This window comes from Giraffa tippelskirchi, chromosome X, assembly GCF_054371585.1.
Source record: "Giraffa tippelskirchi isolate mGirTip1 chromosome X, T2T-mGirTip1v1.2.pri, whole genome shotgun sequence".
Classification (NCBI taxonomy): Eukaryota; Metazoa; Chordata; class Mammalia; order Artiodactyla; family Giraffidae; genus Giraffa; species Giraffa tippelskirchi.
In genome coordinates this window covers 68905919-68924888 of record NC_137289.1, presented here as the reverse complement: position 1 = coordinate 68924888, position 18970 = coordinate 68905919, and the positions used below count along the sequence as shown (strand labels likewise).

The 18970-nt window shown below is 36.7% G+C and overlaps 1 pseudogene across 1 annotated transcript; it reads left to right on the top strand.

Annotated features, from left to right (window-relative positions):
- Nucleotides 1-237: 237 nt before the first annotated feature.
- On the top strand, nucleotides 238-1097 carry LOC145536988 (hepatoma-derived growth factor-related protein 3 pseudogene; annotated as a pseudogene). The gene has a single exon (XR_014076119.1). The product of XR_014076119.1 is annotated as a hepatoma-derived growth factor-related protein 3 pseudogene (transcript).
- Nucleotides 1098-18970: the final 17873 nt, after the last annotated feature.

Here is an 18970-nt window from a genome sequence, read left to right as displayed (position 1 = left end):
TTAGCACCAGAAATTGGCATTTTTTCTGAAATATTAAAATTTATGGGCAGCGCACGGCGGCGGCGGCGGCGGGGACCTCGGCGTGGGCGAGAGCCGAGCGGCCAGGCCGCTGCCGGGCGGTGATTTGTCGGGCTTGCTGAGCCCCCCGCCCACCCCCTCGCCTCAGCCGCCGCCTCGACTTTTCCCCTCGTCGGAGCGGCCGCTTGTCCGCCCGCCCGCCCAGCTCAAGCCCCGCGAGGAGCGCGGCGCAGTCCGTCGGCCCGCGGCGGGGGCGGCCTCCTGGCATCTTCGCGGCGCCCAAGAACGACCAGGAAGGGGAGCGGCTGGGATGGCTCGTCCGCGGCCCCGCAAGTACAAGGCGGGCGACCTGGTCTTCGCCAAGATGAAGGGCTACCCGCAATGGCCCGCCCGGATCGATGAACTCCCAGAGGAAGCTGTGAAGTCTCCAGCCAATAAGTGCCCTATCTTCTTTTTTGGCACCCACGAAACTGCTTTTCTAGGTCCCAAAGATCTCTTCCCTTACAAGGAATACAAAGACAAGTTTGGAAAATCAAACAAACAGAAAGGATTTAATGAAGGATTGTGGGAAATAGAAAATAACCCAGGAGTAAAGTTTACTGGATACCAGGCAGTTCAGCAACAGAGCTCTTCAGAAACCGAGGGAGAAGGCGGGGATACCACTGACGCAAGCAGTGAGGAAGAAGACGACAGAGTAGAGGAAGTTGGAAAAGGCAAAAGAAAGAGTGAAAAAGCAGCCTCAAAGCGGAAAAAGTCATACACTTCAAAGAAATCCTCTAAACAGTCCCGGAAATCTCCAGGAGACGAAGATGACAAGGACTGCAAAGAAGGAGAAAATAAAAGCAGCTCTGAGGGTGGAGATGCAGGCAATGACACAAGAAACACAACTTCAGACTTGCAAAAAACCAGTGAAGGGACCTAACTACCATAATGAATGCTGCACACTAAGAAAACCACAAGAAGATTATACGTTTGGTTGTCCAATATTCTCGGGTTTGATATGAACCAACACATAGTCCTTGTTGTCACTGACAGAACCCCAGTTTGTATGTACATTATTCACATTCCTCTCTGATGTGTTTGGGGAAAAAAAAATTAGCATTTTTTAAGGTTAATGACTTAATTTCGTGTTATATGGTTGCATGAAGTTGCCCTTAACCACTAAGGATTATCAAGATTTTTGCACAAGCTCATACAAGTCTAGGATCCTTTATCAAGGCAGTTATGTTCATCACTCTCCTGCCTTTTACTCCACCATCATCAAACACTCAGTTAAATATAAATTAGCATTTTTTTAAAAGGACCACTGAACATAATGTTTAAGGGATTTCTTCTCTGTGACAGAACCCAGGAACCAATTCCTAGATACATAATGTTGGCATATTGAAGATGAACTTAAAATTGTCCTTCAGTTTTTAGGTCATGTGTAAAGTTGAATCATACTGTAAAATACCTAGAAATAGCTAGTTGACAACTTATACTTCTCAAAATTCACATTGTTACGTACACAAACTCAGTTTCTATATGTGAAGTTAAGTGAGTCTTTTGTGTTACTCCAAGATAAAGGCAATGATTTATTTTCTCCAAATGCCAATACAATTTGAGCTAATCACTCAAGCTGGATACTTTACCTTTTAAAGCTGGACTCAACAGTAGCCCTATGGGAAGTAAGACAAAGCAGTGACTTTTAAATATAGACTTTTAAATGATCTGTTGTTTTCTTTTGGAACTAGAGTTACAATAGTTACTACTCATCCACAAACCATTATTATGTGTACATTATTGTTGCAATTGTGATAATAGAAAATTTTATTTATTTTTATGCCAACTTATATTGTGAGAATACATTTAGTCATTTTGGGTTTTATCAATCCTGTTATGCTTGTCCTTGGAACATCTTTTGCATATTCGAGGTTTGTAGTTGAAAAGTTTACTGTAAAAAAAAATCAAAAACAAAAAAATGTATTGTTTTTACAGAATAAATTTATTGGAATGTGAAAAAAATTTATGTTATGCTTCAGTGTTTCCCACTCACAATCCTAAAAGTGTTTTTTTAATTTATTTCCATATGTAATATTCAACATTACATCTATATTTGTCTATATCAGTTCTGTTTTATTATAAAGTTCCAGCTCTCTAACTGAATGCCATTCCTTAAGATATTCCCTAAATGGAAAAATGTCCTATTTATTTTATTTCTAATAAAGGAAAACACATAAAAATTGAATGAAAATCTCATAGAAAAGATTGCTCTATAAGCAAAACAGTAGTGGGCATATAGTAATAAAGTCATGGACGTTTGTCACTCAGAAAGATATTAACCCACTTAAACACCTCTGTTCTTCTGACAAACTGCTAAGAAAAAAGAAAAAGAAAAAAAGAACCCTCCATCAAATTCCCCACTGTAGGTGGATAAGGAGAAAATCATGTATCTGAGTGACACACATTCATGCAAGAGCGATACTATAACTTTTCATTTTCATGTAACATTTAATTCAAAATTTTTAATATTTCACCTTATACTTTATTAAAAATTAAAACATAGCTTCTTTACCAAAGAAATGAATCCTTCTAAATGGATATTTACAAATCAAAATATTGCAGCTTTAAATTTTGTCATTCTTTGTTTCTTACTATGTGTGTTTCTATGTTTCTATACCTTCTCCACATTGACGGCAATTTCTAGTTTACATTTGATTCTGTATAAAGTAAATAATTTCTCATGATTAGATATGCAGAGTTATAGTTGGCTCTAAGTAAAACTGTAAGAATTATCTACCTGTCTTTCTATACTTCTCTTCAACAGAGAACTCCCCTCTCATTTGGATCAGAAAACATCTCTCCACTCCATTCACTCCTCATAACCATTCATTCTTAACAAACCAACTCACATACAGATCTTATTAAGAATTCCCTGCTGAGATTTTTTAAGCTTAAGATAAACGTTTTACCTTAAGCATTTGGCTCATTCATTTTTAAAAATTTGTTCACACATGTATTGAGCATTTTTCTTCTAGGCACTGTGTTAACTATTGTGAGGACAAATATATTAATCTGATGCTACAACTAAAATGTGGGCAAGGAACAGAGGGAGAATGAGGTGAAGTCTGATAGCCTCAAGGAATCAAGAAGGTGTTCCCAGAGAAGATGATATTTAATCTGTATCTTTGATGATTAGTAAGGTTCTCTTGAACCTGGGAAAGCCATCAGGACTTAAAGCACTATAAAAGTTGCTTTAGACATTCACTGTACAGCAAGTTAAGAATGGAGCCATTTTTAAGTGTGACAGAATGTAGATGAGAATAGGGGAGGAGTCACAGCATTCCTCAAAGGATAGCACAAGTGTGGCCTTATATTCTATTGGAAGATACTCCTTCGTTAAGTTATTTTAGGAGAAATCTTCAGGAAGCCTGCATAACCGTGCATTGTTAAATGGCTTTGCTTCCTATCTCTCAGGTAATTTAAATGGCACAGAGTCAAATGGAAAAAAATGGCACTTTATATGAGTGCGTTAAACCATAAGAAGCTACAGCATGATTGTTTTCGTTGACAAAAAGCATCAGATAATCTTCAAGAAAAGTTTGCGTGCATGTGTGCTAAGTAACTTCAGTCATGTCCGACTCTTTGCATCCCTACAGACTGTAGCCTGCCAGGCTCCTCTGTCCATGGTATTCTCCAGGCAAGAATCACTGGACTGAGTTGTCATGCCCTCCTCCAGAAGATCTTCTCAACCTGGGGATGGAATCTGCGTCTCTTACATCTCCTGCCTTAGCAGGTGGATTCTTTAACTCTAGCACCACCTGAGAAGTCCTATAAAAGTTTGAAGATAGGTAAATGGGAGGCAATTCACTTCAGGAGGGGGAAAAAGATAACCAAACTATGTTATCTATGCTATCATTTAAGGATAAGAAACAGGACTTAGGTTGTCATTGACTGTGAATTACTCCAGAAAATAATAAAAACAAAGAACCTTACTTATTCTCATATCCCTATAGTATATAGTGGGGTTCAGCTACATCTAAACTATACTAAATTTGGCAACTTCTATTGGAGAACTAGAAACAGAGAAGAAAAAGATTTAAAGAAGGACATGTCAAGGAATTCAGAGGATGCAATATTTATGTGTATACGTGTGTGTGTGCACGCTCAGTCGTGTCCCACTCTTGGCGACCCCATGGACTGCAGCCCACCAGGCTCCTCTGTCCATGAATTTGCCAGGCAAGAATACTGGAGTGAGTTGCCATTTCCTTCTTCAGAGGATCTTCCTGATCCAGGGATCAAACTCATGGCTCTTGTGTCTCCTGAATTGGCAGGCAGATTCTTTACCACTAGTGCCACCTGGGAAGCCCATATGTATGTGTATATGGAGTCAGACTTAAAAAAATAACAAGAATAAAATACAATGAAAATATTTTATTTGGCATTTAAAAAAGAAGATGGTGATGGCTATGAATGACCAGAGTTACAATTTAGAAAACATCAAGTATTGGTTATGCAATTTACATATATTATTTTATTTCAGCTTTACCACGTGATGAAGTTATCTTAAGATTTAATTCACAGATGTGAAAAATAGAAATGTTAGGTAGTCAAACATTAGCAGAAAGGACGTGACATAGGTGGGAAAAAAATTAGGATTTTTTTTTCTTATTAGAGGAATAACCAAGTCACACTCCAACCATCTGGGAACTCTCCCCTGATAGTAGTAGCAAAGAGGTGATGGTGGCTAAAGACAAGAGGGGAATAGTCTAGTTATGCCCCAACCATCTGGAGACCCTCTCCTGACCTCACCCAGGACAGGCAAACCTACGGTCAAGTGGTGGGCAGCTTATCCTGATCAAGAGGGAGCATTGTAACACAAGACAACTTCTATGGGCTGTGCATGCCCAGACTAGACAGACGTATAATCTCTAATAAACCCACACTCATTATACCAACATTATAATAAAATATGTATGTGGCTTTGCCCTCCCCATGGTGAGCATTTCTTAACAAATCAAGGGTGAAGGCATATGCAATAATAAGTTGTTACAGAACTCAGGAGAGTCAATCAAATAGCAATCTCCTGTCACTCACCCATGGTCACACCTGCTCCCTCCCAGAACAATTCCTTTAAGCCTGTATGGGAGGGTTGGTTTCAGTTTGCAGAAACAGCCCTACCTCCCTCTGAGAGTGTTGTTGTTGCTGTTGTTTAGTCACTAAGCTGTGTCTGACTCTTGTGACCCCATGGAATGTAGCCTGCCAGGCTCCTCTGCCCATGGAATTTTCCAGGCAAGAATAATGGAGTGGTTTCCATTTCCTTCTCCAAGGGATCTTCCTGACCCAGTGATCAAACAAGCCTCTTCTGCTTGGCAGGCAGAATATTTACCTCTGAGCCACCTGGGAAGCCCCTCTGAGAGGGTATCTATGCTTTAATAGACTTTGCTTTGTGCCTAAGCCCACAGTGGTAGTTTGCAAATTTTTGATTGCTATATATATCTCAAAGACAGAGATTACAGGTTCGAGTCACCCATTGTCCTCCTCATCTGAAGCTATCTGACACAACTCATGTCAAGCCAGTAACAGAAATACATTGTATAATGAGTGACACCTACAGAAATATGAGCCTCCTCTATTGTTATGGTCAATACAAAGTGTCATAAAGATATCATGCTCTTAAGTCAATATTGAAAAAGCCTTCAGATATTTCTCCAAAGGAGACATACAAATGGCCAAAAGGCACATGAAAAGAGAGAGAGAGAGAGATTTGGTCAAAAAGTCAATTAATATCTTATAGAAAAGCTAAAAGAACTTTTGGGTCAACCCAATACATACAAACACAGACACACACATTTTATATATATATATATATATATATATATATATATATATATATATATATATATAAACTGAATCACTTTGCTCTACATCCTAAAACTAACAGAACATTGTAAATCAACTATATTTCAATGAAAATTTAACAAAAAAAACTTAGGTACAATAAAAATATTATACTTACTGTTCGTGGCTGTAAATTTTTTTTTACAAAATTAAGAGCCTGTATAAGACCTGATTTTAGTAATGGTATATAAACTTATTATTGTACTTTACATTAAAAATAAATTCATGGACAAGGGTCAGTAAAATAATGGTAATGAAACCAAATTGTTTTAAATATCCTGATAAAATAATCTTTTTTACTTTAGTATAGGTAACAAAAACAGACATGACTATTGTCAGTTGGCTTTTTTCCTGTTTGATTTTCCTTCACCTCCACTCCCTGCTAGCTTTTAAATGGCTCCCACAGCAGTGCTTTCAAATTTGATATGAAGTGCTGAAATTATTTCTTCTTTTTACAAAACTCAAATATATCTTTCTACTGCACAACTTACGCCAGACCCTTCATTTCCTAAATGACTGTATTCCTGACTGTCTATTACAATCACATAACACACGTAAAGATGAAAGACTTTTGTATTTGGACATCGATATGTTTATATACCTCCATTAACATGACTGTCTGTGTTCTGATGCAGGGCGTGGCAAGTAGAGTATTTATTAGAGGGATTTTACATTTGTTCAACAAATATCCTGAGACTTTACAATGTGCAACTTACTATGAAAGTTCCACTTCCTACCTCTTCCTTCAACAAAAAAGTTCAGTTGTTCCAAGCAGGAAATGAGATTGAGTAGGATAATGAAAGCATACTCACTTATCTTTGTGATCACAGCACTCATCTATGACATTGCTTCCAAGGTAGTCTTTGTGAAAGCTTTTGATCAGCATCACAGGTTTAGCCAAGGTTGAAAAAAAAAAAGAGTAAAAAAGATCTGGTTATCTATCTCAATCCAGATAAATAATTATTTCAACTTTTTCTTTTCTTAATAGCTGAAAAGTATTTATTTCTATAATCAAACTATGTATATGCTTTACTAATACAGAAATCAATAGAATCATAAGGTTTGATAACACATTCCAGAGGCTCTAACTTTGGTGGAAGAATTGAATTAATTTAGGATAAGAGAGAGGAAAAAAATAACTGAAACCTTAATTCCACAAATAAAATGATAATCATGTTTTAAATCTATGGATACTTAAACTCATGTAGTATATATGATAATACATGTTCAGATATTTAACTGAGAACATGTCAAATTTTTTTTGTTTTTGGTGATAAACATATAAATATACACTCATACACAGGTATTATTACAAAAACTAGGTTCTTTCAAACACTGATTGAACTCAGAATAGCACATTTTATGCCAAAGAAATACAAATTGTTAAATTTATAAAACAGCAGTTAAAATGTTCAAATACACATATGCTTTAGGAGTTATAATTATTTTATCCTTTATTCCCTGAAATAATTCAACAGATAAATTCAAATGATGGTTAATTAAGACAATGTTATATACTTGAAAGATATATTAATTTAAAAATTGGTCAGTACTATTTTTCTTGTTCATACGTTGAGAAATCTTGTCCATTACCCCAGAAGATGAATAAAATCAGAGTGATTGTAAATTTCTTTGAAATTTTCCCCTACTGAAGAATGATACAGAAAGCCAAATGGGAGGACAAAAGTAAAGCCAGACAAAGAACAATTTTACCCCTTGATCCCTCCTTATATTTGTTCAAAAACATATAACAACATAAATAGAATCCTAGTTATAGGTAAAAATGAAGCCATGTCTTGAAAAATACCTGGGATGGCTGGGACTAGCTACAATTTTATTCCCTTTCCTTTACACAAAATAGATACTGTTGACTAATTTTTTTTCTCTTTCAGTGATCAAATAGCATAGATACCTGATTTCACCAGAAAATCCATGCAATTAGTAGAGAAATAAAAGATATTCTCTCACACTGGAATAAAGAACACTTACTGGAATTTAAAAGAATAATAATGCTTATTATAATTGACATTGGAATTAGGATTAATATCTACAGAACATTTTATAATCACAAAGCACATTAATATATATTATCTTATTCAATTTCTCAGCAAAACTGTATGGGAAAAAAATGTTATTCTCAATTTGCAGATAAAGTTCAGAATTTCTGCTTCTTATGCTTGAACCTTTTTTTCTAACATCAATTTGACTTACTTATATGATGAGTGGGCTTCCCAGGTGGCTCAGTAGGTAAAGAATCCACCTGCAATATAGGAGACACAGGAGACACGTGTTCAGTTCCTGGGTCAGGAAGATCCCCTGCAGGAGGGCACAGGAGCCCACTCCAGAATTCTTGCCTGGAGAATCCCATGGACAGAGGAGCCTGGCAGGCTGTAGTCCATGGGGTCGCAAAGAATCCTACAGGACTGAAGCGACTGAGCACGCGTATGATGAGTACCAAAAGAAAACAGTTGCAGTTGCAATGCAACTTATTAGACATTAAAATGCATATTCTTCCAGAATCTATTAAATATCCAAATATTGTTGATATTTTTGATAGTGTCTTCCATATAACATACTAATTGGCAATGTCTAATAGGAACTGAGTTACTCTCTAGAGCAAGAACTATAAATATATAGCTCTTCATGTACACTATTTTCTCAAACTTTTCTTTAAAGTCAAAGTACTTTGCAAAGTACTAATGCTCTAATATTTATTTTAACAATGAAATGTCTTTTATATGTCTGGCATAGAAAAACATTGGATACACCTGCTTTGGAGAAATAAGAGCTCCTTTCTCCAGGATGAAGTTGGTAACTGATGAAAGGACCTTTGAGAACTCCGAAGCTCGTTCACCTCTTATTTTATGTTCATCTCATAACATTGTGGCAGCTGTCTTAGTGCTACTATCTAGCTTATTAGTCAAGGACTGCTGCTGCTAAGTCACTTGAGTCATGTCCGACTCTGTGCGACCCCACAGACGGCAGCCCACCAGGCTCCCCCGTCCCTGGGATTATCCAGGCAAGAACACTGGAGTGGGTTGCCATTTCCTTCGCCAATGCATGAAAGTGAAAAGTGAAAGTGAAGTCGCTCAGTCGTGTCCGACTATGTTGGACAATAAATCATTTTCTAGCCCTTTTTGATATCTCTTCCTTTGCCAGGGCTACCAAAAAAGCAAAAGTAGAATAAATCTTTCTGGGAAGGTTTCCATTGTACAGCTGCAGTATACCCGATCTACAGGTTATAAGAATTTGTCTCAATGTAACAATTTTAAATGTACCCTAGCTTAATGCGCTTATCATTTCCTTACCAAAAATTAGAGGTGGAGAGATGGAATATTATATTTTAAGCTTTTATATAAAATCAAAAGCAATTTTAATAAAAAAATACTTGTTTAATCATCTTTTAATTTTCACTACCAAAAAATGTGTCATGAGCACCTTGAACCTAGTCCCATCCTAGATGTGATGGGGTTTGCAAGAGCCTCTTGTACAGACAGTAACAACTCTCACAGAAATTCCAGTGACTACCAATGCATTCACATACTTTTAATAAGGGAAAGAGAATAAAGGTGACTGTTTTTAATAATATTTCTTACAAAGATTACAAACAAAATAATCGCTAATTGTTAGTCACTTTTATTCTCATTTTCTTAACATCAAGTTATCTTTCTTTTTCAAGTGATCAGTTAAAATTTTAAAGATCTTTGTGAAAATTACTTGACTTTAGCTGTTTTTATATTATTGGCATCTGACTGGTATTATATTCTCACATTTAAATAAAACATTTTTTTAATGAAAGGCAGCTTCTCTAACCAGTGAAGTTGTATATATGATAATCAGATCAGAGATTAAGATAACACAAAGAATCTGCATTAATTTTAAGTGATCATTTCTCACTGGAGTAATTCTCCATGTAAAAATGGGGGCAATCTCTATTGGACAGCCTAATAAAAGGTGAAAACATCAATTTATAAGCATTCTGGACTTAATGGGACAAAAGGATGTTATATTACAATGAAAGTATTAATTGCCTGACATTTTGCAACAGGCAGATCCTCGACGTATAGAGTAACATAGTAAAACAATGGAATGGGTGCCCAAAACATTTTAAAATGATTATTAAACAAAGTCTGGACTACTCTAGTGCTACTCAAAGTTCCCAGGGTCTCTTTGATTTATACAGTGACCTATGTGCACCTCAAACCTGCGATGGACTGGTTGCTAGAGCAAAGCCCCTTTATAGCCTCATTCTGGTTATATCTACTTCACCAGTACTGGAATAGCAATGGCTGGAAAACAAGCATTTCTGCTATGAGCAATACGTGCACTATAAGAAAACTTCACAGTCTGCAAAAGCACTCAATGAAAAGAAATGGTGCTGTGGGGAAAAATATATTTGAGCAGTTCACTCAAGCTCTATGTATGTTGTGGAAAGCAATTTTTTCATCCTAATAATAGCAGTGATTACAAAAATGTACATTAAACTACTAAATGAAGAATTAAACCAATAAATGAAAGATTTTTATCTTGAAAGAAAAACGTAATGATAGCTTGATGGAGAAGTTGTGAGGGGAATTGGAATTCTTGAAACAAGATTAAAATGCACAAAACTGTGGAAAATACATGCAATAAGCACTTCCAAAACAAGGCATATGGCCATATTGACCTTAGAGGAAGATGCTATCAAGAATGGACATTGTATGAAGTACAGTATGTTTCTGTGATTTGTCATGTTAGGCTGTGATAGTGTACTGTTAACCTGTTGTTAACATGATAGCACAGACCATTAACAATCTAGGAAAAATCATGAAACAATGGAAGGAGTGTCCAGCCAAAAAGAGCCATAAATGTGGCTATATGACATGCTTTGGCAAATAAAGTGTGTTGATGCTTACTTTCTACCCTGTTCCTTCCCCGTTAGGGTAATTGTACTGTATATCTTGACAGGCAGTTGATATAAGCAATCTGGAATGCCAAGTCAATACACAGAGGACAAAATGCTTCATGGAGTTGCCTGAACCCATAAGAGAACAGATCTGTGCAATGAATAAACTTTGTCTTTTAAGCTACTGAGATCAAGATTTGTTTGTTTGTTTGTTTTACCACAGCATAACCCATCATTTCCTAATAAAGCAAGGGAGTTGCAGGGAAATTTGGAAATAGTTCCTAAAAGAGGCAGTGATTAACATTTCCAGGAAAAGCCTTTTTCCTCACAATGAGCGTATTCCACCTTAGATTTTCCACCTGTTTGCAACTAACTGCACCTATATATGTTAGTCAACCACAGAACTCAGAGTTCTACTAATGTAGGCTTTGTGGCATCACACAAAAAGAGACAACTTCTTCTCCTCTGGACTATTACCTCTGCTATGACTTCAAGGAAATGTCATATACACAAATACAGTAACTGTAATGACATCCTACGCTTGTGGTTTCCATCATTTTCCCTTTCATAGGAGTAGCAGTGTTTTTCACAACTGACTAATCTATACCTCCTCTCCTGGAGCTGGAAAGACATCTCAACTAGTCCCTATTGCTTTCATTGCTCTCCTCAAATCTGGGTGAACCCCCCACATCAACAGCTTTTTAAACTGTGCTCCACCTGAGGACTTGCCTGTAATTTGTGGAGTGGTATCAGACCTCAAAATTATATGTTAATTAATAAGAGTTTCAAACTGCTGATAATTTCAAAGATATTATTTATTTTGAATATTCTAGTAAATGCCTAAGTTTTCTCTTTGCTATATAGTCACATTTGGTAAACTAGTAGTTTGTTTAATATTACTCAAAGAATGAAGGAACTGACAGCAATCAATGTCGTGTATTCAACAAAGGAAGGAAATTGGATTAGACAAATTTAGGAACATATTGCTTTATTTTACAAAAAGACTTAATTTCCAAGTGTAATAGTTAACATCTGCTATGACAACCCCCAACTAATTTAGTATGAAAATGTTCTCCTGAAACATTTTCCTCAAAGCAAAAGACCTCTCCAACTAATTCAAAAAGTTTAATTTTTGTTCTGAATTCAGTGTAACAAAAATTTATTAAAAGGTTACTATGTTCCAAGTACTATGTTAGATCTCTTGAATATAAAGTTGGATAAGACATTGTTTCTGGCTTTCAATAAGTACAGTCTAATTGTCTTTTTTGACTACCTTAGAACCATTTTCCTTCAAAATAATCCCTCAATTTTCTATCTTACCTGAGTTTTCTCTTCTCCTCTTCTATCAGTGAATGTTTTTATATTGAAGATAAATGTTTTGAAATGTTTTGTGGTCAATAGGAGTCTTGAACTGATGTACCCGAGGTTTGAAGGCACCTGCAGTTCATCCACTGAAAATTCGATGACTTGGAGGCCATTATTCCCTCCAGAAAGATTCAGTGAGTGTTAAAAGGAAGAAGTATTCTGTGCTTTTATATAAAATCTTTCTGAGAAAGATTAGGCTTATTATTATCCCAACTATAAAAAGAAGACAGGAAACATGTGGTCATGGTCACAAAGGAAGCTAGTGGCAGAGATCAGGGCTAATCTCCATCATTTCTGCTCCCTAATTAACTAAGATCAAAATGATCTTACTATTCTGCTGTGTGAATGCACAGCTTTGAGTATTATTTGAAATTCACAACAGCAAGAAATTGATTTCTGCTTAATGCTAACGGAAAATTTGCCCTTTTAAAACTCTTCTATTCCTATAATAAGTTTACCTTGTCAAATAGTATCTATTAAAATATTATACAAAGTTTATTAGTGATGCAAATGTAATGAATTAGTGTCTAAGAATAGGGGCAAATTAATAATTTCCAAATATATGCATTGTAAGATAAGTAAATAACATGAGGAATTGTTAACACTTCATTCTCAATGGTGTATATTTAGAAAAGAAATAAGTATTTGCATGTCAGAGTTGGTGTAGCAACATCTATTTCAGAATAATTCTCTTTTTTTCGCCCTCCTACCAGATGGATCATACTGTTCATGTTTTAATCTGGGACATTTTAAAAGCCTATCTCCCCTTTCCATCTGACTGAGATCTTTCCGGGAGGGAAGACAAATCTATATCAAGAATAGTAAGGAATCTTATTTTTCATCTTTCAAAAGACTCTGGGGGTAGGTGAACAAAGCAGCAGTTATGTAGGAACAAATTAGTTCAGGAGAATGAATATTTTTATTATGAATTTTTAAGTACAAAAAGGAGAGTTTATGCTTCTTTTTATAATATATAGAACATGTAAAAGGATTTCCCCCATATCTTGTATTTGCCCTGTGCATGCCACTAATATTTATCAATGAAATCTCTCACTATGTAAGCCTTTGCTCTCCTGAAGGAAAAAAAAATAGCAAAGATGTGCAGTAATGGGAAATGCAGATTGTTTTTTCAAAAATAAGGAGTACGAATGAAAATACCAGGTTAAATATATGTACTCGTTGATATTCAAGCAACTTCTAAGCTTACTAGAATTTTAGAACAGCTGTGTCCCTACTGACTATGAGTTGAATAACTAAATACCCTTGTACAAAGACTCAAGGACGTAACCTTGAATCATTGCTGAGTGAAGTCATGTAGGTTTTGAAGGAACATCTTTTTCTAAATATAAAAAATAATGCCCACCATTTCTCAAGTGAGTGTATTATTACTGCTCAGAAGTACTTGACTTTTTGCTGCAGGGTATTGTCCTTCCTTTAAGTTCAACTCTCTAGATACTTTTCCATTACACATTAATAACTGAAATTACAGGGAAAATAAAGTCATTTACTTTTACTCCTTTTCTTGAGTCTGCAAGAATGACAGTCCTGGTGAGAGGAAAGACTGATTCATTGGTTCCTTTTACTTCTCTGATGTCTTAGTGAGACAGAGATAGATAGACAGATGGATGGGTGGCAAGAAAAAGAGGCAGAGAGAGAGAGGATAAAGACAAGATCAGATGGTTCAGTCGCTCAGTCATGTCTGACTCTTTGGAACTCCATAGACTGCAGCACGCCAGGCCTCCCAATCCATCACCAACTCTTGGAGCTTACTCAAACTCATGTCCATTGAGTCGGTGATGCCATCCAACCATCTCATCCTCTGTCGTTTCCTTCAGGCTCTACTACAAAGCCACAGTCATCAAGACAGTATGGTACTGGCACAAAGACAGAAATATAGATCAATGGAACAACATAGAAAGCCCAGAGATAAATCCACACACCTATGGACACCTTATCTTTGACAAAGGAGGCAAGAATATACAATGGAGAAAAGACAATCTCTTTAACAAGTGGTGCTGGGAAAACTGGTCAACCACTTGTAAAAGAATGAAACTAGAACACTTTCTAACACCACACACAAAAATAAACTCAAAATGGATTAAAGATCTAAATGTAAGACCAGAAACTATAAAACTCCTAGAGGAACACATAGACAAAACATTCTTCGATATAAACCACAGCAGGATCCTCTATGACCCACCTCCAGGAATATTGGAAATAAAAGCAAAAATAAACAAATGGGACCTAATTAAACTTTAAAGCTTTTGCACAATGAAGGAAACTATAAGCAAGGTGAAAAGGCAGCCTTCAGAATGGGAGAAAATAATAGCAAACGAAGCAAATGGCAAACAATTAATCTCAAAAATATACAAGCAACTCCTGCAGCTGAATTCCAGAAAAATAAATGACCCAATCAAAAAATGGGCCAAAGAACGAAACAGACATTTCTCCAAAGAACACATACCGATGGCTAACAAACACATGAAAAGATGGTCAACATCACTCATTATCAGAGAAATGCAAATCAAAACCGCAATGAGGTACCATTTCACGCCCATCAGAATGGCTGCTATCCAAAAGTCTACAAGCAAGAAATGCTGGAGAGGGTGTGGAGAAAAGGGAACCCTCTTACACTATTGGTGGGAATGCAAACTGGTACAGCCACTATGAATAACAGTGTGGAGATTCCTTAAAAAAACTGGAAATAGAACTGCCATATGACCCAGCAATCCCACTGCTGGGCATACACACCGAGGAAACCAGAATTGAGAGACACGTGTACCCCAATGTTCATCGCAGCACTGTTTATAATAGCCAGGACATGGAAGCAACCTAGATGTCCATCAGTAGACAAACGGATAAGAAAACTGTGGTACATATACACAATGGAATATTACTCAGCCATTAAAAAGAATACATTTGAATTAGTTCTAATGAGATGGATGAAACTGGAGCCTATTACACAGAGCGAAGTAAGCCAGAAAGAAAAACACCAATACAGTATACTAACACATATATATGGAATTTAGAAAGATGGTAACGATAACCCTGTATGCGAGACAGCAAAAGAGACACAGATGTATAGAACAGTCTTTTGGACTCTGTGGGAGAGGGCGAGGGTGGGATGGTTTGAGAGAATGGCATTGAAACATGTATATTATCATATGTGAAATGAATCACCAGTTTAGGTTTCATGCATGAGACAGGGTGCTTGGGGCTGGTGCACTGGGATGACCCAGAGGGATGGGATGGGGAGGGTGGTGGGAGGGGGGTTCAGGATGGGGCACACATGTACACCCATGGCTGATTCACGTCAATGTATGGCAAAACCAATACAATATTGTAAAGTAAAAAAAATTAAAAAAAAGAAAAAAGCATATATATTTGTTTATAATATTAATCTTAAAATATTTTGATAACTTTATTTCAATATAATTTTCTGTAACTATATTACTATATGCTAAATTATATATGCTAAATATATAACTGTGTATTATGTATATGCATATGCTTATATATTATATATACTCGCATATACACCCATATAGTGAGAAAACATAATGTTGAAAAGGGGTCCTTTAGGCTTCACCAGACTGCTGAAGGGGTTAATGGGACAAAAGAAGATGTAGAACTTTTTGTTCTATTATAGTATAAGCCTATTTTCCTTGTAGGTTTACACATTTTCTCAGGGTCATCTCATTTTTCCTCATGGCTTCACTTGCCATCTCTGCACAAATGACTCCCAAATCTCTAGCTCTAATCTCTCCTTTAAACTCCAGACCCACATATCCAACTGCTAACCTCAAATCTCCACCTAGATATTTCAAAGTAACTCTAAGCCTGAAATGATGCCCTCCATTCCCTTCAAGTGTGATCCTTTTTGTGCCTTCCTATGTCAGTGGGTGGTACCACCACCTGGCTAGTTGCCGAAGCCAATAACTTGGGAGTCACACATCTAACACTTCCTAATCCCTTGATCCAATCTATTGTCTTATTCCATTGATCCAACATATTAAATATGTCTGAAATCTGCTTCCATTCAATCTTATTTCCTCTTCCCTTATATAAGCTATCATTATCTCTCACCTTCCCTACTACAGCTGATTCTAAGTGGTCCCCTCATCTCCAGCCTTATCCAAGTTAATTCTATTTTCCATGCTGCAGTCAAAGTCATATTTTCAAAACAAAAATTCTATCATTTCACTCCTCTTCTTAAAACAGTTAACTGACTCTCCAATCTCTCCTCTCAACATATTATCATGGCTTTTGGGTTATTGCTGTCATCTGATCCCATCCCTATCTAACTCTACAGCCTCATTCCTCTTCAATTTCTACCTTATACTCTGTCTCAGCCATTCTGGAATTATTTCATTATTTTCCATTTTACTGGGCTTTCTCAAAGTTTCTTGTGAATTTTCTCCTTCTTCTATCCCTTTCATCCCACCCTCTTATTCATGCTTTTTCTTTCAGCCAGGAAGTCTTCTTTGAGCCATTATCTCTTATCCACCATGCTTACCATTCCCATCTTTCAGTCCCCTTCCCACCCATATACACAAACAGGGAAGGTGGCTTTTAATGTGCTCTCTGAACACACTGCATTCCCTGCAGCAGATCATTAATGACACTGCAGAATGCTTATTTATTTGCCTACTTTCCACAATAAACTGTATCCTCATCATGAGTCAAACATAGCAGAGCTGCAAATGTTATTTTGGATGAATTAATACACTAATACATGAATAATATTAAAATATTAAGCATAATAAAATGGTAATGTCTAACACAAAGTTTTTTCTATGTGCCAGGTACTGTTCTAAGTGTTTTACATATATTAACTCATATCCTTAGAAATAACCTATGGTATGTATTATTGACGTTCCTATTTTATAGATCGGGGCTTCCCAGGTGGCGCAGTGGTAAAGAATCTGCCTGCCAATCCAGGAGATGCAAGAGATGCCAGTTTGATCCCTGGGTCGGGAAGATCCCCTAGGGAAGGAAATCACAACCCACTACAGTATTCTTGGCTGGAAAAGTCCGTGGACAGAGGAGCCTGGCAGGAAACAGTCCATAGGGTTTCAAAGAGCTGGCACAACTTAGGGAATGAACAACAACAAGAATTTATGACACACTATCACTCTTCTAACTCATATACATATAGAAAGTGAAAAAGTGAAAGTGAAGTCTCTCAGTCGTGTCTGACTCTTTGTGACCCCATGGACTGTAGCCTATCAGGCTTCTCCGTCCATGGAATTTTCCAGGCAAGAGTACTGGAGCGGGTTGCCATTTCCTTCTCCAGGGGATCTTCCCGACCCAGGGACAGAACCCAGGTCTCCCGCATTGCAAGCAGACGCTTTTACCCTCTGAGCCACCAGGGAAGTCCATGTACATATAGAGATCCATTTAATCTCAAAACAGTCATCCAACAACTAAATGATATAGGCATAATTAGCACTAGTACTCCCTGCATTGCTAAAATTTTGGTGAAGGGCATGAAAGATCTCTTTCCCCCAAGGAACTATTGTTTGAATAATAGAAAGAAATGCTATCAATTTACATTTGTGAAGCAATTGTTTTCAAAGCACTTGAGTGAGTAAGGTGACCTCTTTTTGCTCTGGGGCCCAATAATTTAAAATAATAGCATTAGCAATATTATTTACTAGCTTTATTTTACATTATAAATCTGATGGTATATAAAATTGTACCCAATTTAAGCCTACCACAGGATATGAAGTAACAACTTCCAAAGCAGCTTTTTAATCACCAGAATGAATGTTTCAATGTGTTTTTATATTGCAGGTACACCATGCATGATAATCCAGTACAGCTCTGTAAGATGTGATGATGAAAACTTAGCTTCATGTCAAGAGATTCTTAATTGAAGGTCAAAAGTGCTGGCTTTCATTCCTAACCTGACACTAACTAGCAACTATAACTTATCTGGACTTCAGCTTTTGCATCTGTGAAATTAGCATGGTGGACAAGGGTCCATATGAGCTCTTTATAATTCTGAACACCTGATTCTGTAAAGCTACTAGCCACTCACAAAGGGGGCATAATTGCTTTATAATGCCTCGTCCAGTCAGCTTGATAAAATTAATAAATGGTGACTCTTTTTTCCCTGTTGGTTAGATATACAAGATTAAAACATGAGCATTCTTTACCCTTAATCACATTTTTGAGTAGTAAGGTGATACTTGCTTCTAAATATCATAACATTAGATAGAAACTCATTTGAAAATATCTATATTATGTCATGCATGAGCAGGAAATTACCATCATGATACCAGCAGATAGAGTGGTCACAGAAAATTAATTATGAAGCAGTGCTAATTGAATAATATATGGCAGTTATTAAGAGGAGACTTTTGAAAGCTGATATGCTATGATTCAACTGCCAGTCAGTAATGAGTTATTACACTACAGAGCCCAGGCAGAAGGAATCACCGGCACCAATGATAGGGACACGTGAAGGCTATCTGGCATCAAAAATCATGGTCTATATAGAGTGTGAGCTAAGACTCATAAAGCATGTGCTGGCAGAAAGAGCTATCCAAACAGTTACAAGCCACACACCTGGTAAGTCATTTTCATAGACCTTGGATGCAGAGCAGATGAGGTCAGGATAAACCTCTTCAAGAAGTCATCCTAAAAGATTTGTTCTTTCCTTCTCCAAGCATTATGTAAAATATTAGTAAATATCATATTTCAACAAAATTACTAAACAAGACCAGCCTACCTACATGCTGAGTGAAGACACAATAGAGAAAAATAAATAAAGGAACAAAAGTATCTGTTTTTAGAGCTTCTTACAAAGAAATATGG